The following is a 27,825-nucleotide window of genomic DNA, read 5'->3' as shown; positions in this document are numbered from 1 at the left end:
AACCAATAGATAACTGTCATTCTTACATCGCCTTTTGCTTTCGCTCCCAAAATACTCACCATTTGCTGTCAGGCTTCTTTACATATGTATGTGCCTTGAAGTACTGAAGAGATGAATTTTTTTTCCTCTAGATATGCAGTTTTTTCTCAGATAAGACTAATGGGGTCTGGACTAAACAGACCATAATGCGAATACTAGGAGAGCTGATGAAACTGTGCAAGTGTGAAGGGAAGGCCTTAAAGCTAAATAACAGATGTTGTAGAAAAAGGAAAACACATTTCAGCAGAGACCAACCAGTGGCTTAACTGAGTCCCAGTATAAATGCCCACATCTCTACCTCCTGTAGACTGTAACACAGATGATACACAGTGCAATGGACCACCTCATCATGCAAAGCATGAGCACATCAGGGATGTACCATCATTTCCAAAAAATCAGGGCAGAATCAACAACGAGGAGAAGCTTTGTGCCCTTAATCTTCCTCCCCTTTCAAAGCATGTAGGAGTGTTTCACTACAGGGTCAAGAGCCCAGAGGTTTGGACATGACCATCACCAGCATATGTGAAATAGCATACTTAGATTCCCACATTTAAGAGTAGGCTCCCTTGTAGGGCTATAAAGACATACAGTGTAGTCTTTGGGGTACTTATAAACCTTATTTTTGCAGCTTCTTGGGACAGTACCAGAGTTCAGTCTGTTCTCTTATAACTAACTAGCATAACCTTCTTAATATGGATTTGATTAAGTGCAATTTTATTTTAGGTGGGGAAAGGGATTTCACATCTGTATTTGAGATTTACAGATTTAGGGATCTGCTTCCAGTCTTGAGGCATTATTGACTAAGCAATGAGTTTCAAAAGATTAAATTAAATCAAATTAAATGCATTGATTTGCTCCTGGGTAAGTCTCACATGAAAGAAGCAGCTGTTTCTATGACTGCAACTCCTAAATTTAAAAACAAAGCAAAGCTCAATAAGAAACACTTCCTATCAAATGGAGTTTTTGTCTCTCTACAGAAAATTATGTTTAGCTTTGGTTGTGTACAGTACTTGTGGAAAAGCTCTTGTGAGTCACAACAGATAAGCAGCAATACTAAAAACATAGCTAGCGTTTTGGTAGGGTGCAGAGATGGTAGCAAGATTAAAAGTCTGCACTTAAAAATAAAACATCAGACAAAAACATGATAGCAGTCAAACTCTGAAAAGGAACTTTTCTACTTTTGGATCAAGCTGATGCTCATTTTCTACCCCAGCACAACACGGTGTATTTTGGGATACATTCCACTCCTAGGAATATAACAATCTATCCAGCTTACAGCATTACACATCAGCATACAAGGACAGATGAGGGAGTAAGACATGTCTACCAGTTCCACCTGCAAAACTCTCATAAATCAAAATCAAGCACTGCAGTTACTCTTAAGCAGCCATGTGTGTTGAGCCCTGGAGCTTTAACCTGTCATTTGAACTTCATTTGGGAAAACAAAGATGTAAAGTCAAACTCCTCTTTTATTTCCTTTATTCTTTTCCTCAATTAGGAAAGCTGTAACTCCCAGGGTGAGATACCACTGAGCAATGCCATCTATCATGGTGTTCACTTTTCATTCAGAGTGCAATTAAAATATGATTCACAGCTATACACAGATGTGAGGGAGCTGAAGGAGCTCTGGTGTAGGGGGGATAGAGAGAAAGGCATCCTTAGAGGGAACAGCCTCTTTGCAGGAGGTTTCAGTAGGGAAGCATGGCCTTGTGAACTCAGCATATGTATGTGCATATGAGAAGGACAGGTTAACCAATGAACATCTGTGTGGCAGCTGGGGAGATGTTAGAAGTAAGCACGAAGGAATGGGCAGAAGAGGTGATGTGCCATAGCCATGACATAGAGAAGGAGACATGAAAGTGACTGGTGCACACCATCAGCACAAGCACTCTGCTTCATCCCCCTTCTGTCACAGCTCCTTTGGGCTGTATCCCCAGCTGGGGTAATGCAGCACACTCAGGCAGGAGTCAATTAAACTTCCTTCTGTACACCAGCAGGGACTCTCTTTTTCTCTTTAGAAATCATGCTCCCTAGGGCATAAATCGAGCTTCAATCTACAATAAAACAGCACTATAGTGGCTCTGCTCTTGACTGAATTAACTGGGAATTACTGCAATGTAAACAGTAATTTCATAATATTCATGGAAGTTGTTAGATTGCAGAGTCACACACTGCTGTTAATACTCCTGGAACAAGGCTGCTCATGCAGTCTTGCAAAAGGTTTAACTAGGAGAGCTAGGTAGCTACAGAGGGATTACTGCAACAATTTCCTGTGAGAATAACATGGCTTGCACTGTCTGCAACCCAATAGTTTTGTGTGGAAGATTCAGCACTAAAACTGAATATAATTAATAGCTTTTCAGAGATTCTTCTGGCTTTGCTTCTTAAATACAAACACAAGAGAGGAAAAACTTCATCTGAAAAATTTCACTGTCTTCACACACAGCAGTTTTTCTTTCTTTTTGCTGTAGTTGCACAGTATTTTCCCATTAAATTCCTTGTGCAGCCTTCCAATGCTTAAAGGAAATTTATAAGCAGAAGGGGCTTTTCACATGGGCAAATAACAATAGGATGAGGAGGAGTGGCTTTAAACTAAAGGAGGGGAGATTTAGATCAGATGTCAGGGAAATTTTTCACTGAGAGGGCAGTGAGGCGCTGACACAGCTGCCCATAGAAGCTGTGGTGCCCCATCCCTGCAGGCGCTCAAGGCCAGGTTGGATGGGGCCCTGGGCAGCCTGAGCTGGTGGGGGGCAGCCCTGCCCATGGCAGGGGATGGGGAGGGTGGGCTTTGAGGCCCCTTCCAATCCAAATCCTTCTTTGATTCCTCCTAGGTAAAGCAGTTTTAAAATATGTAAGTGGACACAAAGCATGCACTGTACTATCCATTGCTAGTGACGTGCTATAAGCTCTCTTGCTAGAGAGCTTATAATCAGGATAAATCTCACATCTGAGACCCTGATCTCACAGCAGTCAGTGGGAATTAGGTTTGGGATTTCTTTGGTCATCTGTGGGCTGAGTAATAAAGAAACAAAAGAAAGGCATGTGGAAGAGCACAGTGTAAGTAATTTGATGATGCAATATTTTTGGTGTAACCTCTTTTCCAGAGATGCTCTTTCAACACAGTCCACATTGTATAAAAACAAGAAAATATTTGCTTGGCTTTTGTCCTTACCCTTGAAGGTCACAAGTCTCAGCTGTGATAGGGATTGCTGAAAGGCTTTCAAGATCAAGTAAGGTGCCATAAAAACACAACAGTAGCAATAAGAAATGTTAATATTTATCAATAGCTGAGTCCAGCTAGTCTGTGCAAGTACTGCATCTGTAATATTTCTATATGACACAACTGACTGCAGAAAAAATTGTTGAAATCTTGGCACCAGTTCCCAGTTTACTCCTCTCCAAAGCCAAAGTATTAACTTGTACTGCTAATAACTGTTTTCTACAAGTTGTTTATTATTAACAGTAGAAATCTGTTTCAGTGAACACGAGGCAAAAACCCACAGCAACACTCACATTCCTTGCAAGGAACGTGCCAGCTCCATACATTGAAAATATCTGAATATCTCATTTCTTACACTCTTTTCCTAAGTATCTCCTATTGCCCAAAGCTGGGGACAGGATAATAATCTAGGCATGCTTTGGTCTGATTCATGTATGCATGCTTGCATGTATACATGATTTGTATACCCCAGTGTTTATCTCTGCTTCCAATTAGCTTATCACTTGCTCCTCCCCACCCTGTTTGCAGTCCTCTTGTAAGATCTAACACTCACTCACCTAAGACATGTACCTTTGACAGAATAGTTAACTGCTATGATTTTCAGGTCTTCCCAAGCTGGAAGGAGACAATCAAACCAAGAGCACGTAGTCAATCCAAAAACTACAAGGGGAAACACAGACGAGGCCATAAGTCAGTAAGCAGGATGTTTTAAAGTCTGGTGAGAGTCAAGGCAAACCAAAAGTCAGGCAGATTAATCCAGAAAGCTTGCACAAGCACAGGGAATTGAAGAACCCACACTTGTCTTGGCCTTCCACTGAGCAAGAGTATTTTGCCTGACAGCATGTAGCTTATATCACTAAAACGTATGCAAACAGGAATTTAGGCATGTTTACTCAAATAAAAGTCTAGAGTCTCTTCACCCCTCTTTTCTGTGTTAGATGTTAGTGGTAGATTTATAGGCAAGATGTCCTGGAAAGCCCCCTGACGATGAGTCTCTTTTTTTTCCTATCATACCAGGTATGCCAAGAAATGTATGTATTACTGCATTTCCCTCTATCTCCAAAACCTGCTCTCCTACTGGAAGCACACACTACCGTACAAGTGCTAGAAGGATGCTTCTGCCCACAGAGATGAAAACCTGCAACGTTAGATATCAACCACCTCAATTTTGCTGGGCCCCTGAGTCATAACATTTAATGAGGTACAAGCTACAGATCCCTGAGCTGACATTAAGGAAAATAAACAGTGCTGTATGAGAAGCAGTGCTGAGGAAGCCTTATTTTCTATTGACTGTCAGCCTACAGCTGTACTCTTTCTCTACACACAGTATCCGCTGCTTCCTTCTGCATATTCCCTGTGGTTCATGCTTTCCCTCTTACTTCTCCAGTCCCACAGAGTCACAGAATGACCCGGGTTGGAAGGGACCTCAAGGATCATGTAGTTCCAACTCCCCTGCCTGGCAGGGCCACCAAACATACACATTTACTAGATCAGGTTGCCCAGGGCCCCGTCCAACCTGGCCTTGAACACCTCCAAGGACGGGGCATCCACAACCTCCCTGGGCAGCCTGTTACAGGGCCTAACCACTCTCCTAGTAAAGAACTTCCTCCTAACATCCAACCTAAATCTTCCCTCTTTTAACTTAACCATTTCCCCTAGTCCTGCTATTATCAGCCCTTTCGAAGAGTTTACTCCCCTCCTGGGAGTAAGTTCCCTTCAGGTATTGAAAGGCTGCAATGAATTCCCTTCAGGTATTGAAAGGCCCTCACATCTACCATAACTGTTGGCCTCTAATTGCTCACAACCAATCTGCTGTCACCAACACAGAGGTACTTCTGGGCTGCATCTCTTACTCGCTTTGTTACACATATGCATCACACTGTGAATGGCTGGAATGGAGAATGATTGTTGGTAGGTAAAATCTATTGTCTTCAGTGTTAAAAACAAAACACCCTAAATATCCTTATGATCTCCCTTCAAGCCCTCCTGCACTGATTTTCTGCACCTGAAAACATAAAAGCAAATAGTTGCAAGGCTTTCTATTTCTGATGCTGAATAGAAACAGTCTATCGACTAGGTGTCCGCTTCACTCATTGTATGTTCACCTAAATGGTCACACAAGTTAATTTTTAGTACTGTCACATATGTTTTTATCTGAGGGTATCTGAACAGATAGAAAGATTTTAAGAGTGAAAAAGGTTTAAAAGCTGGCAGCTTTTCAAGGTTCTCTCATCTTCAGGGTCTTTCCTCCCAGTTTCTTCTGCAGCTTTACTGAAAGGAGTGGGCTGTTTTCCATGTTCCTGACTCCTCTCCCTAATTTCAGCTACAGACCTCTGTACCTAGTAACTGTCACAGCAATGAGATAGATGATCCTTTCCTCCTAAGCATTTCCAATTTCTGCCTTCAACTAGTCAAGAGCAGAAAATAGATCTGCAAAAGCCAGATTTCCATCAAGATGACTGAAGCAACAGGATTTGACCTGTCAGATCCCCATGAAACCTACTTTTAATTGCTTTTCAAAACAAGGACTTCTTACAGAGTCTTTTTTCCTTGTATTCAATGCCTACTCTGTTTTGCCTTCACCCTCCCTGACACTTAACATAACCTCAAACATCATAGTTATACATACAATGCTAACCCTATTTCTTGGGTTATCAGTCATTTTCCTCCACTTAGTAGGTGCAGAGTTATCTTGAATTTAGTGTTGCTTCCCTATTCTTCAGAAAGTTGTGATGCTCTCTTGGGGCTGAGTAGAGAACAAAGACCATCTTGTTGGGCATCTCAGTCTATTAACGCAACTTGTCAGAGGGCTTTTACTGCAAAGCAGATAAAGCAGATGCATGGTATAGGTGGAGCAGCATGAAGGCACTTAGCAGATGTCATGCTGGCTGAGAAACAGTGGGATATCTCACTCCTCAGATCCCCATTGCTGTGCCCAAGGGTGACCACAGCTCCCCAAGTTTCTCACTGCTCTTCCCCTCTCCACTCATACCCTAGAGTGATCCAAGACAAATCCCCTTGTTCTATTTTCTTACTCCTTCCTGTCCACTTGCGATGTGTTGATGGCAGGACTAAATGATCTTAGTGATTTTTTCCAACCTTAGTAATTCTATGATCTCCAAGACCTCTATGACCAACCTCAGACCTCATACAGTCTGAGGTCCCCTTTGGAAACACTTAACTAAACCTAAGCTAAGTGTTTTCCTTGCTGCCCAGAGGAGTACAATAGCAAGGATCTAAGAAAACATCTAGGCAGAAAGTATTTTCTTTGAATTCTTATTTTCATGCCCACTGAAGGTTTTCAGCTTGATATCTGTGCCACAACTTCTTGTAAATAAAAACAGTAGGAACAGGGAAAGAGCCTCCCCATCTGATCACAGCCTTTTCACAAGCTTGTTCTAGGACTACACACAGCTAAAGCCAACAATGCCTCACTGTACCTACTAGTAAGAAGGCACAAATAATACATGCAAAATTTGGTTTGCAAACAGCAGGAACTCACAGTAATGTGAATATTCTGTTTAACAAAAAGGCTGTCTAAATGCAAACTTAAGATTCAAAATAGCCCACAAGAACGGTTTATGTCATTACTTGTGTAACACTATAACGAGATGAAGAGTAGCACAGTAGTAGCAGGGTGGCAAAGTCTTTGTCTACAGCAAGTGTAAGCTCACCCAAATGCAGCAGTCACAGAAATGAAAGAAAAGAGCTTCTCACCTTTAGAAGACCTCATCTATGCAGGGATCTCCATTAAGAGGTGCCCTCCCTTCCACTGCCAACCCCTAAGTGAGGTTGGAAAAGGGATGCAGCCTGGCTGCATCCCTTCCAGTCGCTCAGATGCGTTGCAAGCTCCTGAGCTCCCCAGGTTGGCCCTGCCTTCCCACCAGGTGCTCAGTCACTGCTTCAGGCCGTGACTTAGCATTTCTGCTACACTTGCCAGTTGCTGTCTCTACTCACTTAAATGGAATATTTCTATGATAAACAATGATAAATCTTTCAGAGAGGAAATGCAACTGTCACATTTCATCTTAAATATTTGCATGTATGATAGCATATCAGTAGGAAACACTGATATGTATCATTAAGTAAGGGTACAGACACAGCTTGGCCAAGGCATTAAAACTAACGCCTCTGCAAACTGAAGGCAGTTCTATGTGCTTTTATCTCAACCTGTATAAATTATGGAATAGTTCCACTGTACGGTAGAGTTACTGAGTTCTCATAAACCCATATTAACCCTGCAGCTCAGAGAGTCAAACAACAAATTTACACTTCAGTAGTTTTCAGAAGTCCAGATTTCTAAGCCACAAGAGAGAGAACCATCTTTCCAGCACGCACATATCTGGAATAATAGGGTGAATATACTGCTTCTTGCACTTGTGTTGGCTAACCCACACAAAAAGAAGTTGCTTATTCCAAATATTGGAGACATGATGTAGAAAACACACCTTGCCCAGTATTAGCAAGCCTACAAGTCTTTTGTTTTGCTACATGTGCCAAGTAACATTTGGACTTCAAATAGCAGAGATTTGGACAGAATGTTTTCTGCAGCCGGGCTGCTGTTAGCACTGCCTGTGTATCAGCTGCCTGGAACTACTGATTTATACTATCCAGCCATTTCACAGTTCAGACATTAAGATTACAAGAATGCTGTTTGGGAAGAACCACTGTAAGCTTCCTATGCTTCTCAGAAGATAATGAGCACAAGGCTGATATCTGTATCACCAGTGTCACAGGAAACTTTTGCTTAAATAAGCAGGGAGGGGTGTATCTGTGATCAATGCAACCAATGCTTTAGTCTTGTCTTACTATACAATAATTATTACTATATGTGCAATTATGTCCTCTGTAGAGGGGTTAGGAGTAAGATACATTAAGAGAGAATGATAGTATTATCTTTGAGAGCATTCTCTCCTTTAAATACAATTTTATCTGCTTTTAAATCTATCAGAATTTCACTAAAGCCTATGAAGGATAGGGATGTGGATAAGTAGTTTTGACATTTAGACAAGAACAAACAATAAAAGAGAGAAAGTACACAAGGCATTGCTGCCTATTACAACAACCAACCAAACCACAACCAAAACAACCACCAACAAAACAAAGCCAGTAACACATACCTCAAGATTCTGCTGAGTTGTGTAACACTGAGCAGGAGAGACATCAGGAAGGAATCTCCAGACTCAGCAGGCCCAGCTGTTCTGCTGCCCTATTAGCCAGGTGGGCAAAACTAATGACTCCATTCCTTTCTGGAAAAGGAAAATAAGCCTTTGATCATACTTGACAACACTTGAACTCCACATCTGAAGTAGTTTTACAGGCTGATGATGGCTCCTTTAGCATCTAGCTCTTCTGACAGCTAAATGACTCTCCAGAGCTGTTTCAAAACTGTTGAAAAGAAGTCAAATGGAGCAATGGTGTTACCTTTCAGCAAGATGGTAAGACTTCCTAAAGGATTTCTGAAGCATACTGCCCTCAAAACTTGTGGTTCTCAGAAGAAATCCCCTCTAACTTTTTAGTATCACTTACACAGGAGAAAAGAAAAGCCAGCTCTAAAATATTCAGTAATGAAAATTCTGCCAACCCTCACTTTAGGCCCAAGAGCTGAACACTATTTATGAGATATTAATGAGGCTCAGGTGTCTAAGTGTGGGAATCACCTGTGAGCACAGACCTGGCCTTTCTCAATACCACCTTGTTGTTTGCCAGCTGTAGAATATGGCTCCTCTCTCTTTCTTGACTGTGCACCAGCCAAGCTTTGTTTGGCTCTGACCTGTAGGATTCTTAAAGCAGACTTCTAAGAAACATGACAATGTTCCAGTTCCCTCTCAGCCCAATCCATTGCCTCCTCCCAGCTAGAGAACAGCCCTGGCAGCTCCTATGCAGCTCCAAAGTCACAGTTTTCCACCTGATGCTTTCCCAACACATCCTAAACCATGCCGAGCAACTTCTAACTTGCGATCACCTGAAAAACAATAGTTTTCTCATTCCCACTCTGCTTTTCCCCTATTTGTATTCCTCACCATGCTTCTGCTGAAAACAAAACTAAAATATTCATTTCATTTTGGTGACAAACTGACTATTTATTTCCACTCTACCCTCACTACATGACAGCCCCACTGCTTCATTTTCCTGATGGCTGATGGCTTTTAATATTGTTTTTGCTGTTATTTTTTTTATTACTACTTCTATTAATACCCTTTTTGAAATCCATTTCATTTTGATTTGTGACAATTCTTACTTTCTTCTTGAATTTTCTTTGTCTTGAGACATCAGCCTTGCCATTGGTGTGCTGATTACTCTTAGTGTCTACCCCACTCTCTTATCTCCTCTTATGACCTCAGCCTGTACACTTGCATCCAAACCCCTCACTGTCATAAAAATAAAGGCACAAATACTGCAATTGAGCTTTAAAATGCAGCACAACTGCCAGCTTTACAAAGATTGGCCCCTTAAAATACTGTTTACCTGCCTTTCTTTTTAATCCCCTGATTGCTTGACCCAAAGTAAATTTCTTAAACCACTGTACTGCAGTTTTCTTATTTTTTACCAAATCAAAGCTTCAGGGTATCAACACATTTAATTTGCTCAGTGACCAAGTGGAAATGAAGAGGTGGATATACGCTTTCTCATATACCTGGATTCTACTGTAATAACCAGTGTGTTCTCTTTAGGATTAACCCAGGCAACGTTAGAGAAACTGCATTATGTGGGCATAACGATCATAGAATCACAGAGATTAGAAAAGACTGTTAAGACCATCAGGTCCAACCATCAGCCCATCACGCCATGCCCACTGCCCACGTCCCTCAGTGCCACATCCACACAGCTCTGGAACACCTCCAGGGATGGTGACTGCATCACCTCCCTGGGCAGCCTGTGCCACTGCATCACCACTTTTTCTAAGAAGTGTTCCCTAATATCTGACCTCTGATGCAACTTGAGGCCATTCCCTTACATTCAGTGTTTGTTACCTGGAAGGAGAGGCTGACCCTTGCTACAGTGTCCTTTCCATAGGGTCCTCCATACCAAAGCCATGCAAAGTTATTCTAATGCTTTCATTTGTACTTGGGGTGACTTGGCTTCACGCGCAGCATTATTTTTTTGCTTCTGTACTTTATGTCTTGTTGCACAATGCAAATTTTCCCCTTACACTCATCTTGAAAGTGGTAACATACCTACACACGAGAGCATCATCCCAATAGTTTGTTTTCCAAGCAACTGTAATTCTTGCATCACATACAGTGATTTTTTTTTAAAACCTGGTCACCCTGGGTACACCTGGATTCACAGGACTCTTCACGAGATGCAGCATCAACATTCAAGAGTAAGAATCAAACATTATTTAAATGATATGCTGCAGTGAGGCTTGGGAATGCAGCTGTTTCTGACTGCTCTTTATTCCTCTTTATTGACACAGGCATGTTACATGTCTAAGATCAGCCTTGCTAGAACAGCTGAACTGGGCAGTGTCTCAGCCTCTTCTAACCTTCCTTTTCACCTCTGGAAATCTTCCCCTGACTTCAGGACTCTGAAGCAGCACAGATAAAATGTTACCGAGAGGCAATAAAAGCGCATGAAAAAAAGCAACACATCAATTTAATTAGCATGGAAAATAGTATCTAATGACCACAAATGCCATCAGACACTGTACTGTGCCACAGGAAAAGAAAAAAAAATGCATTTTCTTGTGATCACATCAGGACTGAGTGGGAGAAGTCCATCTGGCAGGAATGCCGTTGGACCATGTTTTGCTGCTGGTACCTGGTGGGAGCAAAAGGCTAACTAATGAATTCATGACTCTGAAGGACTGGCAGTAGGAGACTGCATCCAGCTGATCCAGCAGCTGCCTCTTAGTCCTTGTAATATAGGAACAAGCGGGTTTCTTGTTTGCTTCCTCCATAGTGTGCTTGAGGTCACATACCCCTGTCATATCTTATCTCTCCATGTGCCTCTGCCAGACTTAGCTACCCCTGCCACTTTAAAGTTAATGTTCTCTTTTCTGACCATCTTTGCTATCTTCTTCTATATTCTGGTTTCTTTTCTATCTTTCCAACGATGACACAAGCAGAGCAACACAAACCTACCCAGCTGACAGCGCATCATAGATTCACAGAGTAATAAAACATCCTACTAACAAAGCACAGCCTTGTTTATTTCCTGCTGGTTTTGAAGAATCCATTCACAGTTTTTGACAACTGCTGTGGGTTTAGCAGGAGTTGCCTTGAACAAGAAGATGGTCTTCCTCACAGCTAGTTCTTCAGGATCTGCCAGCGTGCACATGAAGTCCCATGTGCTAAAGTGTCTTGCTCTGCATATGGTCACATGGAATGTCATCCACTACTTAATTCTCAAGCCAATCAGTACCATAAAATCTTCCTTCAACTCTTCACAACTGGCTGTGACTTTGGTTACCCAAAGTAACGCATCCATTTATAACCTGGAGTGGTGACCTTGCCTGGTTGTAAAAACTGACACTTTTTGTCTTTAATCAGTCTTTAATCCATAAAACAAACCTTCACCTTTGTGACAACTCAGAAACTCCATCTAAAGCTTTGAGGACTCCAAATATGCAGTATCTACTGGATTAGCTTTATCTACATGCACACTGAAAAAAAGTAGGTTTCTGAATTGTGGTTCCCAAGTGGCATCAAGTCCTCTCCTTTATTTTGTGTTTTTCAGAATGCCTACTAATTCTCTTTTGTATAATGCTTCACACATGCCCCTCAGATGAAAATTCTATGTGTGAGTCCGCAGTTCCCTGGGTCCTCTTAGGGAGCTGTTTAGAAGTGGGCATCACATGCCCCAGTCCCTTTGACCTTAAGGCTAATTTAAGCAGAGCCAATCCAAGCACCAAGTTCTTCATCACAGTTAATAGTTTGGTAGTTTCATATCAGAGCTTCTCAGGAGCTCCTGCACAAGTACCATCTGGTCCTGTTGATCTGTTATGAGCTGTTTCATAGGTTTGTTTTAAAAAGGCTTTTAATGTCACCTCAGTTTGAGACCTTTCCCCAATTAAAGTTTCCAGGATGGCAATTTTGCGGAGCCCCAGTGCTGGAGCAAACACCAGGGAGCAATACATTTGGCTTTCCATCTCCCTGTCTTCCTCTTACATTTTGATCATTTATCAGCTCCTGCCAGAGACCTCCTGTTCCTGACAAGTTTGAAAACGTTCTCATTATTAACTCCACGCCTTTGGTGTGCTGCTCCCAATAAATGTCTTATTGCCTATTGCTTTCTTATACTTTTACATTTCCTTCACCAGAACCTGTATTGTTTTCTAATTTCTAATCATTTTCTCATTTGGACATTCCTGTCTATTCTGAAACAACTCTTTTGTCCTCTACTTACCTTTCCTGCTTATCTGTGACAACTTTGAAATTCTTTTTTCAACACGTAATATTTTCCTACTCTGAATTTCAACATATTTTTTACCTAAAGAAATTTAGGTTCCTTCAAATTCAAACAAAAATGAGGTATTCAAAGTTTATTTTTAAAAGCATTTTCTCATTCGTGCTTTTTGGCCCATTTTTCAAAGCTCTACATAAAGATCTTTGCAGGATTTTTTATTCCCATGGACCTGCTGCATCTGGGTGCCCTCAGCCTTCTGTGCTGAAAGGCCCTGGTGATATTTATGTCTGCAGCGATCCCCCGCCCAGGATGACATCAGGAGCTGCTTTTTCTCAGCTGTGCTTTCTGCTTTAGTGCTGCAGAAAGTTATTTACAGCATCTACAAATATAATCTCTGGTCATATTTTCTCATAACATTCACCAGGCTGAAGGACATCACTGAGGCCTCAGGTTCCCTTTGTTTTCTGCCCTTTTGTGCTTTCTAATTCTTCTTCCCACTCCTCAGCCAAGGCCAGCAGCCGAGTCACATTGTTTGTTGTTCTTCTCCTTTAGGCACAGACTCAGATGGCAGAGACTCTGCTTTAGTGAAGCACTGGCAGAGGTTACCCAGAGAGAAGGCAGAAGAGAAGACCCATCCCTAGAGGCATTCAAGGCCTGGCTGGAGGGGGCTCTGAGCAACCTGATGTAGCTGTAGGTGTCCCTGTTCATTGCAAATGAGATGGACAAGGTGGCCTTTAAGGTTACCTTCCAACTGAAATGATTTTACGATTCTATGGCGTGCCACGATGACTGATTAACCTGGTCTGGCTCCAAGCTCTTTCCAGCATGGAACAACATAACACCACCTGCAATTCCTTCCACAGCTGAAGCTGAGAGCTGTGCTGCCCCATGGCTCTGCTTATTTTCCACAATGCTGCTTGGAAAGTTCCAAGATCATTACATCAATATCATCGCATAAAAGCCCTCCCATTTTAATTTTTGACCTTAATCCACTTAACTTTAGGACTTCGAGTTTTACAGAAAAGCCCGTATGTATCTTCTGATTCTGGCCTTGATGATAAAGGTTCAGGAGTTTTTGTTCATAACTGCTCTTTGCTGTCCTCCTCAGAAAATTAATCAGCTTCAGCCCTAATTTTTTTCTTGTTGCTTTTGTTAATTCTCACCAATGGGGTGTAGCTCAGCTCTATATATGGTCAGGAAAGATCTTCAAGTAAATTGAAAGAGGTACAGGATGTTTGCTCACTGACATCTCAAAGCAAAGCCAGGGAGTCCTCTGCCAGTGTTTGGCTCTTGTAGCATGACCTGTCACCATTTGGGGCTATTGTCTATTAATTAACAGGACAGAGTTGTGCAAAATCAGTCCTGTCAGGAAGCAAATAAAGCAGGATAGCTTTGAAAATGCTCACAGTGAATCCTTGGAATGGCCCACAGACGATGAGCAGCCAGTGGTGGTGACTGCGTTATCAAATAGTGTTCTGTAGCTAACAATTTGCTCTATCAAATAATGTTATTGTGCTCTTTGTATCTGTTGTACTTTTCACGGAAATAGATGGCACTACTTTTGGAGTGACCTACATAATACACACTAAATTACCCAGCTTGCTAACTGACCTTTACCATATGCAGCACAGGATGCAAAAAGCCCTGAGAAACTCAGTGAGTGCTGGGAGTGGTTAGACCACAAACATTACTGTGGTTTTTCAGCACCAGAGAAACTAAGGCAGCCAGCTGCAAGCCTTGGTGTGGTGCACTGTAGCCAGCTGAAGTGCATGCATGCTCTACAGTCCAGGCACACTTGATGGACATATATGTAGGAATGAGATGGAGTAATGAAGCAGTTCCTCCTTCAAACTCAGACACATGAATCAGCTCCACAGCCTGTGAAGCTACTGTCTTTTAAACAATAGGATCAGGCTGAGGAGGAATAAATAGTGTAATTGATCTGAGCTCCTTTCATCCAACCCAATCCATGATGAGGGAAATGAAAACACTTCCCTGGAGGGCTTCTTGCACGGCATTCCCGTAGATGTTTTGCCATCAGTTTAGATAGTCATGGTTTGAGGTAGGAAGACACAGAATAGACTTTCCATCAGCACAGAAGGAATACAGTCAGAGATTTCTTATAGCCCAGGAGAAGCAATGCTTGCTCCAGAGATGAGGAGTCTTCTAGTGTTAGGAAAGTATGTAACTTCCTTCTCTAAAATATCTTTTTGTACCTTCTTATCGACAGGATAGCTTGGCCATTCATAAGTACAGCCCATTTGGAGTCTGCCAGTTATCACTTCTCTTCAGATTTTAATTCAAGAGAAGTTACCAGTTGTGTCTGTATTCCAGTTATCCCTACAGATACGTTCTTATGACAACTCCAAAGGAAGAACAAAAGTAAATAAATAAGTTGGCAGTTATTTCCTCTTCTGCTTTTCCTGAGATGCCCTGTTGTTTCCTTGTCTCTTACTTTCACTCCTCTAATGGCTAACAAGACTACATATGGGCCTGGAGTTGAGTTTGATTTTCCAGACTTTGGTTTCTAGATTGGTATTAATTCATGTAAGTGTAGCACACACTACAGATAAATGGAATAGTGAGCTAAATACAACAGCCAGAGTTTTATTCTTATTGTGATGACAATTACTGTAACTTTTTCCTTCAACACCTTTTGCATTTGTATCCAGCTTCACAACTCTTGCAAAGGTACAAGTCTCTAAAGTATTCAACAGAAGGAACCTGAGCTGTCCCAGCTAAGCTTCTACTCCTGCATTTTATAGATCAGAGAAATAGCATTTTCCTCACATATTCCCCTCATCCCCTTTTATTTCTATGCATTTCCTTATGCCAAACATTTTCTCACATTTTTAGAACAGGGTTCTTACACATCCATATTATTAAATAATAATCATAATAACAGTACTCACCTCAGGTTTCCCAGGCTCATTTTCCCAGACATCACTGCTAATGTGTGATTTTTGTGTACATTTTACAATTAAAAAATAATAATAATAAAAAGGCAAGAAGCCATTTTTCATCAACTCAACATACTTCATTTAATGCCTCATTCATTCAGTTCACTGAGGTAAATATTCTCTTCAAGCTTCCTTAAGAGTTACGGGGAACAAGTAATTTTTTTCTCCAGTTAAATGACTCTGAAACTAACAGCCTTAGCTTTTGTGTTCACCCTTTGTTACAGAGGAAAACCATGAGAAATAAGTCCATCTACAGAAACAAAACCAAGTAAATGAGGGGAAGGGAGGGGATGTCAGGACAAGCAGCCAAGAAAATACTTCTTACTTGAGCACAGGAGATATATAGTAACGTGTTACAGCTGATCAGAAGCTTTAAATGGAGTTCCATCACTGAGGGATTACACCATGAAATTCTTTGACTTTCCAGTGAGTGCAAGTCCATTGTCTGCACTGGGAATCTTTCATGGCCAATCATCTTTCATCCAGGCAGCATGACCATCCGGTCAGTGTCCATGTAGTGCTCCCCTGCTGCCCTCTTCTCCATAATCTTGAATGTCACTTTTTTCCTCCAGCCTCTCGCAAAAGAAGTCCCACAGGCTGGCCACATGCATCAAACTGAACCCCAGAAGCCTTCTAGACATTATTTCAGTGGCCATCAATTACCTCCCATAGTGGTTGATCAAATCTGACTACAGGCTGACTTTTGACCATCTGGCTTGCATGACATGATCATAACATTGTTTTTAGCTACTAAAATCATGCTGTGCAAATATTGAAAACAACCATACCAGCACACACAATACACTCTGCAGGGGCTTCCTGATTATCACCAACCACCTTCTCTTATATCCCATAGCTCCCAAAAAAACCCAAAAAATAAAAGGTGCATAAAATGCAATGAGTACTGTAACATTCTTTTCAAGTAGATACTCCCACATACTCACACAGTTTTCTCCTTCAGAAAAGTGCTTTTTGTCAAAGGACGTTAACAGTTGTCCTACAAACCAAGGGTAACCAAGACTCCAGCCTGTGTTTTTCGCTCTTTCCCTTGCACCTTGGTTCTCCCAAACCAATTGGATTTCTTTCCTTTTCCCACATATTTCATCAGTTATGAACACATTGTAACAAAAACAAAACCCAGAACAAGCAGCAAAGAAAAGCTACTACATATCACAATACCATCCATAACTTTCTGGAGTCAGACCAGCATACAGTGATGTATAGTGACAATAACGCAAAGATGGTTTAAGAGAGATTTACAATAAGTATCCAAAGGTTATTAAAGGAAAGACTCACCCAATAGAGGCCTTCAGTCTGCTGGAAAACGCTTAGGCAACCTCCACTAAAGAGCAATCTCAAAGAGAAGCTGCTTCAGTGGTGGTCAGCCTTAAATGAGGTCTAGAGGAGGCGAGTTGGGCTCCACCCCTTCTGGGAGCACAGCTAATTACCCTCACCTGTGCTCCCACAGCTGACCCGACACTTGCCTCAGCTGATTAATCAGAGGTTCAGGCTGTGATTACCAATTTCCCATACACACTAGGCAGGATGACAGGACAGAAGTAAAAAAGAAGCAGTGATTCAGAGGTTATCAATGACCATCACCTGAGAGAGCATGGGGAAACACAGAGAAGACTGCTTTTCAGAAGCATACTTCTTAAGTATACTAGACTATGTGCATGGCTTAAATGCCCACAAAAGCTGATTAAAGAGAGGAAGCCTGGAAGGAGGACACTATAAGCAATCACTATGCATTATGAGAAGAGAAAAAAATACCCACAAGTTTTCCTCTCTGTTTACAAATGTTGCACTTGATAGCCTATAATTTAAAGAGAAGTCTTGTCCTCCTCTACCATTTTTGTAGCCCTCCTTTGGACGCTCTCTAATAGCTGTATGCTCTTCTTATATTGGAGCACCCAGGACTTGAGGTGAGACTGCACAGCACAGAGCTCAGTAGTTATGGAATCACAGGAAACGTACAGGTGGCATATGCTTATTACAAGAAAATATTGAGCAAGGAAGCATATTCAGAGAGGCAGCCAAGGCCCATTAATCAGAGGTGCTGTGAATGAAAGGGGTGCATTATCCAGCTCCCTGCACACAGCCGTGGCATGCCGGCTTAGAACAGAAGGAATAATTCATTCATTTGTAGAAAACCAATGTGGGTCCAAGCTGGGGGAAGGATGTGTAGAAAATAACCTGTGGCTATTTTAAGCTTAGCAGTTGTTTCTTCACTGCCTGAGAAGCACACTGATGAGAATGACCTTACACCAGCTGATTTCTGCCCACCAAGAAGCACAGCAGGGGAACCTTTGAGACCAAGTAATTGTTTCCTTCAGTTCAGCGTTTCATGTTCAAAAGCAGCAACTCTAAAGCCATTATGTAACCCTCCTGTTTATTCCTGCCTTTTTAATTTACCCAAGCATCCCTACCTGCAGCCACTCCACTGATGTTAATTCTGAGGGAAGGAGTTGGAAGAACACTAGGGAATGACATCCTCAATACGTCTAGAGAGCAGTTTCTGAGTAGCCTTTAGATCAACATCAGTGGTCTTCCCCAGATATGCACACTTGATTTGATCGGTTCACACCCTTCAGTTCAGAGAAAGGTAGTGCCTATTTTTCATTATTACTTTGCAGATTGCATAGAACTGTCACATGCTTTGCATTATTTCAGCAGTACTTGAATAATGGCTATGCCTGACTTGATAAAAGGTGACTCGTTCAATGTTAACTTTATCTAGACAGCATTTTCCAGTAAGCATTCTGACCCATTCTCTGTTATGTATTGAGAACATTTGCTTCCTTATGAAAATAATGATTTCTGTAGAACGTTTTGATTTACAAGCTTCATTTCATAGAAATGTGCACATACAGAAAAGAAGTGCATTGAAATGAATGTAGCTATTAAGAATAATACAGCAAGAATCAGGAAGCACCCTGAGAGCTGCACACAGGCATCACTGTGGTCTTCTAGGAAACACAGGAAGAAGTTACAGAAGGGACTTTAAAACTGACACAATGTTATAGAGAATAATCCAATTTTTGCAGATCTCAACCAGCCTAAAGGAGCAAGGGCGTAGTTAGCAATCAGTATGTCATAAAGCTCTTCAGGTTGCAGGGAACTCCGTTTCGTATGGTAGATATTGTTTTATTGCACTGACTTATTTCATTTAATTAGCTCCCCTGCTAAAGAGAAATCACTTTGTATGTTGAAATATTTCAACAATATTTAAATATAGACCAGAATTCTGGCCTGGCTGAGTACAATGGCAGATTCCCAAACTGGATTATAACAGGACAAATATAACATTTACAGATGGAAAATAAAATCATCTCAGCCTTTAGCAAGCTGAAAAGCTCCTCTTTTGTGTCTGACATTTTCACGGAGCTAGAAGATAAAAACCTGAGAAGGATAAGAGTGAATCAGATCTCATTTCCTAGTGAAAGCCATGGGTGTACAACCTCTTGGTTTGTCTGGACTGCACTAAGTGAAGAATCGTCTTGGGCCATATATACATGTAGACTGCTTTGAAAGTAATGCCACCTATTTATCTCCACGGAATCTACAACAGATATGATGACAAAAATAACACTACTTGATAGAGCAAATTCTCAGCTACAAAACGCTGTTTTTCATCATAGTCACTACTGTTAGCTCTGTATTTTTGCCAGCCAATGCCAAAGACGCTCCAGAACACTGGAAACATTGCTTTTGGAGCAGTCTCCATAAAGTATATAACATAGTTAATGTGCTTTATCCTTGAAAACGGTTGTTCACAATGTATGTACTGCCAAAAAGAGGTAATGTGTATAAGGTGTGACTGTGAAGTGAGGGGTATTCCTCTTTGGCAAGAGAGGGCTTATGGAAGTCTGGTAAAGAGATACGATCACATATTTCTTTGAGTTGAATGTCTGATTGCAACTCGATACATTCCATTTAAAAATTCACCACTGAAAATAGAATCACAAAAATACCAAAAAACTGATTATCTTTTTCGGCCACCTTGAATCCTGCTCTCAAATGCAGTCCATGGGCAGAGTTTGGGCATGCCTGTAAGTCAGCAGCCCTCTGCAGCATTCTGCCTTGTCACAGATCGCGCTGAGCATCAATGTGCAGGCCAGGCATTTAGAGAGAAAAAACTTTGCATTGAGTAGAAAACACGTTACTAAAATAGCACTGGAGGTCACAGAAAAAGCAGTTTCTAAGCTAACCAGACTGCCCTGTTGCAAACGCTTTCAGGTTTTCATAGCACCGACCAAGATATCACTGGAGAGTGGGGTCTGTGGAGCTCATTGTGAGCAGCTTGGCAGTGCCGTGTGGCTTCTGGCAGCTGGACAAAACGCTCGTGTTTGGCAGGCCTCTCACAGGCCCATGGAAGGAAAGGATATAAAAAGAACACTGTTTTTGGATTAACCAGAGAGATGGGCTGCACTGGCCGGCCACCACGCAGTGCAGGAATGAGCGGGCTGAGCTCCCTCATTCACCACATCCGCTGCTTCTGTGGAGACAGAAGAAGGCAATCAAGGGCTGCCACAAGGAAAACAGAAGGCCTACATGAATCTAGTAGTTGATGTGATGTGAGGCTCATTAGGAAAGTGCTTTTTGTTTTATATACAGCTCAGCAACAGAAGCTTTTACTTTAATCTTCTCATTTCATAGTGCCTGGGGTAAAAAAAAAAGTCTCAGCTGAGTAAAGCTTCAGTTTAAACAGACTGTATGTCAGCTCCATTGAGTATTTAGGTCCAGTTAATTCCTTATAACATGTGAACATTTCTAGTGACATCTGGATTCCCTTTTTCCTCCTTGAGGCACACTCAGCCTGTGCTCTCACCATGAAAGTTCAAAGCAGGTTGAAATATCACCTGCAGGGACAATTTTTGGTTTGATAAAATAAACCAATAAAATGGTGGTTTGGTTTTTTTTGTTGTTTTTTTTTTTTTTTTTAAATGCTAGCCATTACTGGAACAGGCTGCCCGGGGAGGTGGTAGAGTCACTGTCCCTGGAGGTGTTTAAGAATTGTGTGGATGTGGCACTGAGGGATGTGGGCTGTGGGCATGGTGGAGATGGGCTGATGGTTGGACTTAATGACCTCAGAGGTAGGTCTTTTCCAGCCTTAATGATTCTACAAACATACAGTCAATTAACGGCAGCCCAGATCCTCATCTCAAGAAGTTCAGTTTCTATATTGTTTCTTTAATGAGGAATTTCTTTACAGTAAGGTTGACAGAGCACTGGAACAGGCTGTCCAAGAGGTTGTAAAGTCTCCTTCCTTGGAGATATTCAGGACCCACCTGGATGCCTGCCTGTGTGACCTATTGTAGGGAACTTGCTTTAGCAGGGGGTTGGACTTGATATCTCCTTGATAGGCTCCTTCCAACCACTGTGATTCTATGATTCCCAAGTATTTATCTTTAGTGCGCTTACAATGCTGACCCAAAACAATTCTGTATGGTAAACTCTGAAGAGTAGTGTTGAACACCTTTCTGACTGAATGCAATCTGTAACAATACTTTGAAGAAAAAAAGGGCACTGCTCTGCTCCATACATCCCTGCTAATGAGCACAAGCATCAGGGAGAGTGGTGGCCATGCTACCTACCCAACTGATTGCTGTTGCTAATGAACCACCCTGATTAAATGCTGTTCTTGTCCGTCCACAGTGGTGTTCTGAAGGAAGATCCTGTAGTAAATGAGATCATCAGTGAAATGATCATTAGTGCATGCAGATTGTTAAAACCTGTCTGAAAACTGCTATAATGGGGCTAGAGTAGAAAGTTCTCTTAATTAACTTTGGGTCATATAGTCCTTGGGATGTGAAAGTGATCTGTGGCTATCCCCCCCAAATTATACACTGAAGAAAAGGGCAAGAGGGACATCAGGTCTGATTAGATAACGAATGGCAGGAGGTAATCAGCTGCTCAACTGCCAAGGAAGAGCTGGCAGAGAGCACTGTGAATGTGAGCATGTAGATGGCACACAAACAGCCCACAGTCTGCCTCTGCGCAGGGTCCCACAGACCTGATGGTTCAGGGCACGAGTGCCATTTTGGGTGCTGGGTGCCTCCCAGGGGCTTGGATTGCCCAGCAGCCCCTTCTATTGACAAAAAAGAGTGAGGCAACAGAAGCAGCTAATGAGCTGCATAGGAGACATTCAAAGAGCAGGGACTAAGACTGATTTTATGCTCCTCAGTCTGGCCAATGCAGTCCCACCTTTACCATGTGGGTGGCGTGTGATGAGTTGGTACAGGCTCCAGAAAAGCTCCTTAAGCACCATGTATGTCTGAGATCTGAGAAAAGTGTAATTAAAAGCAGATTCTGACACAACTGAAGGAGGCAGATAATTGTATGTGCTGAGATAACCCCTGGGTTACAGTGGGGGTGTCTAATAGCCTGCATAAATGGTCAGCAGAACGTCGTACTGAAGAATGAGAAAACAGTAATGTGTGAGTCCCCTTGCCTCAAAAGAGGTACCTCTATCCTGCAGTCCTTTACTCAGGTAAACAATCAGCTCTTCCAGTTCTGCAGAACAGCAGGAATTTACTTGCCTTGCACTAATTATCTGGATATGTTAACGCATTCCCAGCCAAGACTTGAGATTGCAGGACTCGATATTTAAGACCTTCAGAACTGCATCTATGTACCAGATGCTTGGCTAATGAGGCCTTCGAGAAACCCAACTAACAGTCATTAAACAGAAAACACAAGATTAACATTTAAAAGCATCAATTACTGATTTACCACTTTAACAAGCTGTTAATAAATCAGAAAATTCCAGTGTTTCTCTCTGTTGTTTTTTTTTTTAACTCAATGTCACATTTGGGAAAAAAAAATAGCAGTAGATAACAGTGATCACTGAAGCAAGCAACAGAACCTGGCATGGTGTCTCCCACCTCCTACTGCTTTCTAAAGTCATTGCTCTAAACACACTCTTCCCTACTGCAAAACAAGGTTATTGCAACCATCACCAAGTATGCTGTAACTGCACACTGGGGCTGTATGGCCAGCACCAGCTGGTTGTCCAAAGTGGGGTGAGATTTGACTCTAAGCTACATAAAAAAGAATACAAGACTAATTTTGCAATTCTAATTTAGTGATGCTACAGCTTTTGACCTGTACCGAGCAGCATGGAGCCACACAGGCACCCACCAATATTTGCAAACCAAAAGACAATTTACCTGGAGGGGGTGTCAACAGATAAGCAAAAAGCCTGACCCAGGCAAGACTGTAGATAGGATACCACTGTTAAAATGTTCTCTGGACATGCATCACTGTCTTGATGTCTTCATAGTGAGAGGCCCAAAACTAATACAGCACTTGAGGTGAGGCCTCAAACCCTGCAGTTCCATTAAAATGCAGTCCTCCATTTCCATTTCCCAAGTTATTGTTTAACCTGCCCCTGTCCTGTACTTGGCTCAGGGTCCACCTCACTGCACACTATGAGAGGTCAGTGAGGTGAGAGCTGCAGGCCTAAGCTCAGGGTGAAACTGCACCTCAACCAGTTGCACATCTTCAAAAGTTTCCACAAACAAGGCTCTGAAGCAGCACACCAGTCCAGCGTGGTCTCCAGAAACCACGTCCCTCAGTGCCACATCCACACGACTCTTGAACACCTTCAGGGACAGTGACTCCACCACCTCCCTGGGCAGCCTGTGCCACTGCATCACCATTCCGAAAGGAAATGTTTCCTAATATCCAACCTGAAATCAATTTACAGCTCTTCTCTCTCAGTCTTATCTTGGCCCTTTGTAAGCCCACACAGCATGGCACCTGATTAAAACAGCACTTTGAGGGGCAAAAAGGGTGGAAGGACACACTAAAAGTCAAGCTCTGTCTCCTTTATCAGTGGTGCTATATCTTGTGCATTAGGTAGAGCATATGGGGTCATGTGGTTATTCCAAAGCCAGCACCTCAGGATGAGGCTCATGAAATGCTAAGCCACAATCCAAATTCCTGAACAACACAACACTTTCAGGTTTGTGCTCCTGAACTGTCACGGTGGATCCCACATGAGCATCAGGGTATCCCATACAGAGTGAAGTTTCAGGCAACTAAATACATGCTTTACATATGAATTTTGTAGGTATTTCTAGATGTTTATCCATCTCGTAGATAACTAAGGCCTGCAGCAGGTAGGCAACCACTCTCTCATGGTCTCCAAAACAAATAGCATGGAGGACAGCACCCCAACCATACCCTGACACTCCATATTCATCCTGTTGACTGCCACATGCTTGCAAATCCCTGTGGCTCTTTACAACATGGAAATGCTATTGCCTGTTTAAGGGGGTAAAAATATGGGATAGAGATGGTGGTGACCATGGAAGATCACAAAAATGCTGCCTTCCCTGCACTAAAATACCTGCCTCTGTTTGGGAAGGAACATGGAGATGCCAAAAGTCCTCTCATTGCATCTGGGATGCTGTGTAGATAGCTCAGATCATATAAGCTCACAAGTGCTTAACTTCCCAGCAGAGAAGAACCATTAACTTCTCAGGGAACATCTCATCAGCTTCAGTTCATGCACACTGTTTTTAGGAGACTCTGGGAGGGATATTCATCCAGAACAGCAGCACTGCCACCAAGTGCTGAGCCTGACCACACCATCTGCTCTGCTTAGACCAAGAAGTTTTCAGCCCACATGTGAGAGTAGCAATGCCATGACAAGGCAGGAGAACGCAAACCAGTCACCCATAGTGCTTTCAAACTATTCCATTGGATACACCACAATAAAGGTCATTTCCTTTTGAACACATGAGAACAAAGTTCAGGGTTTTTTAAAAATCACGTTAAAGCTTTTAAATAGTTTTTCTTTCAGTTGTGTTTTTTATCTGTTCATTACTGCTGGGATTTTTATTTTCCTTTTTTTTTTTTTCCATTCCCAGTACCCTCATTGACTTGCCTGTATGAAGCAGAGCAGGGAGGGTCTCACTGTCAGTGCTTCTATGGAACGCCAGGACTTCTGCAGAGAACCTTTCTGCTGAGGGCTGAGCCCACAGCCAAACCTCCAGGGATGGACTCTTCTTCACTTTCTTCAACAAACCACTCCAAGACTTGACCATCCAATCTATACAAAATTTCTTCCTGATATCCAGCATAAACCTCTCCTGTTACAACTTCAAGCCATTACCACTTGTCCTATCACCATTACCTAAGGAAACAAGCTAACTCCCCCTGGCTACAGCCTCATTTCAGGTGGTTGTAAAAGTAATGAGACCCCCCCACCACCATAGCTCCCCCAGCTGCTCCTCATAAGCCATTTTCCACTCCCAATCAGCCCAGGTCTCCAGAATTACTCAACCCTAGAGAACAATGTTTGTGACCTCCAAAAGCAGGCTGTGGATTATTGTGCTGTGTTTGCTCTCATGACAAGGTCAACAGTTCTTCTGCAGCAGCAATTTAGCCAAATGCAGTTTAAACATTAATCACAACTCTTAATGTTGCCAGCTTTAGTTGTTGCTGCCCTCGGCCTGCCTTGCTGGATCAGCAGAAAGTTCATAAGCCAGCCATGGGGCCAGCTCAGCCTCACCACACTCAAGCCCAGTACATGCTGCCCTCATGGCCTACCCGTCATGACAGGCCAGACATCTGGTGCTGGTGAAGGGACTGCTGTCATCCTGCCTGACTTCCCTGCAGTTATGGTGCTTCCAAAGGCAGGACGGTGGTGGGATGGTGGGACTTCACAGCCATGGACACGGCCCAAGACATCCCTCATCTCCTGTGAATGGCATCACTCCTACAAAGTCCCTCATTTATGCTTCTATTAGGCAAATTGCAAAGGACGCGATAAATATGAAAAGGTCGCCGCCCATGAAAGGAACTCCTGTAAAGCTGGGTGCTCCCAGTTAAACAGAGAAAGAGAAACATCACCAAGGAAAAAGAAGAAAACATTTAGGAAAGGAAATTTATTTTATTGAAAAAAAAAAATTACATTTCACTTGTACACCATGAAAGTATTTAATTATTTTCAAAAGAAGAGGTTAAGACTTCCACAAGAAAACCACATTCTTTATTACAGCATTACTCTACGAGATGAGGCTCTGGTGGTGTCTGCACTGGGCATTTTTCACTAAACAGTAGCGCAGGACTAGATGTGCTTTGGGCAAAAACCCTAAATATTGCCCTCTTCCAGATGCTTCTTGAAGATATGACACTTAGTTGGCCAACATTTCATGGTTTCTGAGTTAGACACAACAGAAATTCACAGCTATCCTTCTCCCCCACTTTTAACAATCTTGATTCTTATTTCCCATTCAGCCAGCTAAAAGCTGGTTTAAGAGGCATGCACGACATCACACCCAATCTTCTGGTAAGAAAACAAGACTGAAAGGGCTACGTGACACTAATAATCCCAATCACTAGCAATGAATTATAGAATAAACATAAGAGACTCAACTTTCCAGGACTTCCCTATGTCTCTACATCTCCAGCAACAAACCTTATGGCTTCCTTCCCTACCAAGGCATGTATTCAGTGGCTGTCAGCACAGGAATACATGTGCTTTGCTCAATGCAGGGCACTGAATAGAAGTGCCTGTGTATCCCAGTGCCATTCACTACAGGCACATGGCAAGCACCATGCTGTGCTCTCAGTCACCTGTGATGGGCTGTATTGCATCGCTTGGGAAGGCATCTTCTGAAAACTCCTTATGAACCAGAGACCTCTGGCATTATAAGATTTAAAAACCTGAAAGCAAAAGTAAACAGCAATGCTACATATTCCCGGGTAACTTGTCTTACTTATTGATTTGACTTCTTACTTAGAGGGGAAGGGATGGAAAAGAGCCAGACGTGACCAAACCTAACATCACGCAAGTGCTGTGAAAGCAGACTTTAAATGTCCTCCACCTGGACATTACTTCTACATTTCCTAGGTAGATAACTACCTTATTATATGTTGTTTTCTACTTTGCTAAGCACAAGCATCATATCAACTGCACAAACAGTCACAATAACTCTTGTTAGTACTGTAATATTTTTGCTGGATTTGCAGCTAGATAGAACTTGGATTCCTACATACCCAGCTCTTTCAGGTGCTTAGCTGACCAGGATTATTTTCATTACCACTACCAGTGCAGCTCTGTAGTTAGACTCTGCTTGTCCAGCCTCTCACTGCCAAGAAAAGCAGCAATCCCAATTTCCCAATCTCTTGTCCAGCCACATCTTCCCAGCCCCTTCCTTGTAGCAGCACACTCATCCATTCCTTGGTTGAGAATGTTTAGGGAGCTAAAAGGGCTGGAAACTTCAGGGTTTTTGGACAGATGAGTTCCCTACTGGTTTAGTTCCCTCACTGCACTCACTACAGGGTCAAGTAAGGACCAGGGTCAGCACAAGTGATGGACAAAGATTAGGATGTGTTTTTATGGTGTAGTTGAGCTGGATAAAGAAATCTACTACAGCAGTTGATAATTCTGTACTTTTCCAGAGCATAAGAAACTTGCCTAAATCATCCAAACAACCCACCTGAAGTGTCTCTTTCTCTCCATGAACTGCAGAGGAAGACTACGGAAACCTCATGGCAAAACAAGGTTCTTAGGAGGGAAAGAATGAGCATCCTGCCGCCATACACCAGAGCTAGGATAGCAGCATGCTGCTTATCATACGCTTTGACTTCAAAGCCAGTAGAGCTGTGCTAACTCAAAGTTTTGGTACTGCATTTAGGAAGGGACAACCTCACAGTGCCCTCATCACTCACTCAACTCAGGGCTGCCCCCCTGTGTCTCCCCATGGGAGGAAATCACAGCACAGCCAAGCGTGTGAAACATGGCCATTCCCTTTCCAGCAATACATTACTCACCAAAGTGATGTGTTTTTTGCTAATACAAATTAATAAAGCAAAGCAGAAGTGGTACTTCTAAAACATCCAGAGCTTGGAAAATCATGATGGAAAAACTCTTTTCTCCTACTTTATCACAAGAGTGATTTATTGAGGAATACGGCAAAAGGAGACTGCTTTGTTTCTCAAAAAGAGACATAATGAGTAATGCTCCAGATCACCCGCTATTGTGGTAGGAGCACAGCATGCAGCACAGGGCCTTGCCCTGCAGACTGATTTATGCCACACACCCTTTCAGATTTCCTATAAAATCCCAAATGACGAAAACATAAAAGAAAACAAGATCGAAGGCTTAAGCCCTTCTCCCTGCCACAGGAAAAGATAAAAGACTACGGTGAGATTAAAAAAAAGTAATAATAATCATCATGTTCTTGTTTTCAAACATGCCAACAGCTTGCATTGTGACTGAATGGGATTGTGCTGGTA

At 42.3% G+C, this 27,825-nt stretch overlaps 1 long non-coding RNA gene across 1 annotated transcript; it reads right to left on the bottom strand.

Annotated features, from left to right (window-relative positions):
• Window positions 1-27: 27 nt before the first annotated feature.
• LOC107324111 lies at window positions 28-23,076 on the bottom strand. The gene is made up of 4 exons (XR_004309635.1): window positions 22,743-23,076; window positions 8,380-8,508; window positions 3,817-3,919; window positions 28-242 (listed from the first exon to the last, which is right to left on the bottom strand). It is a non-coding gene; the product is annotated as an uncharacterized LOC107324111 (long non-coding RNA).
• Window positions 23,077-27,825: the final 4,749 nt, after the last annotated feature.

The sequence above is a fragment of the Coturnix japonica genome, chromosome 1, assembly GCF_001577835.2.
Source record: "Coturnix japonica isolate 7356 chromosome 1, Coturnix japonica 2.1, whole genome shotgun sequence".
Classification (NCBI taxonomy): domain Eukaryota; kingdom Metazoa; phylum Chordata; class Aves; order Galliformes; family Phasianidae; genus Coturnix; species Coturnix japonica.
Note: the sequence above shows the minus strand (reverse complement) of the source record. Positions and strands in the feature narration are given on the sequence as shown.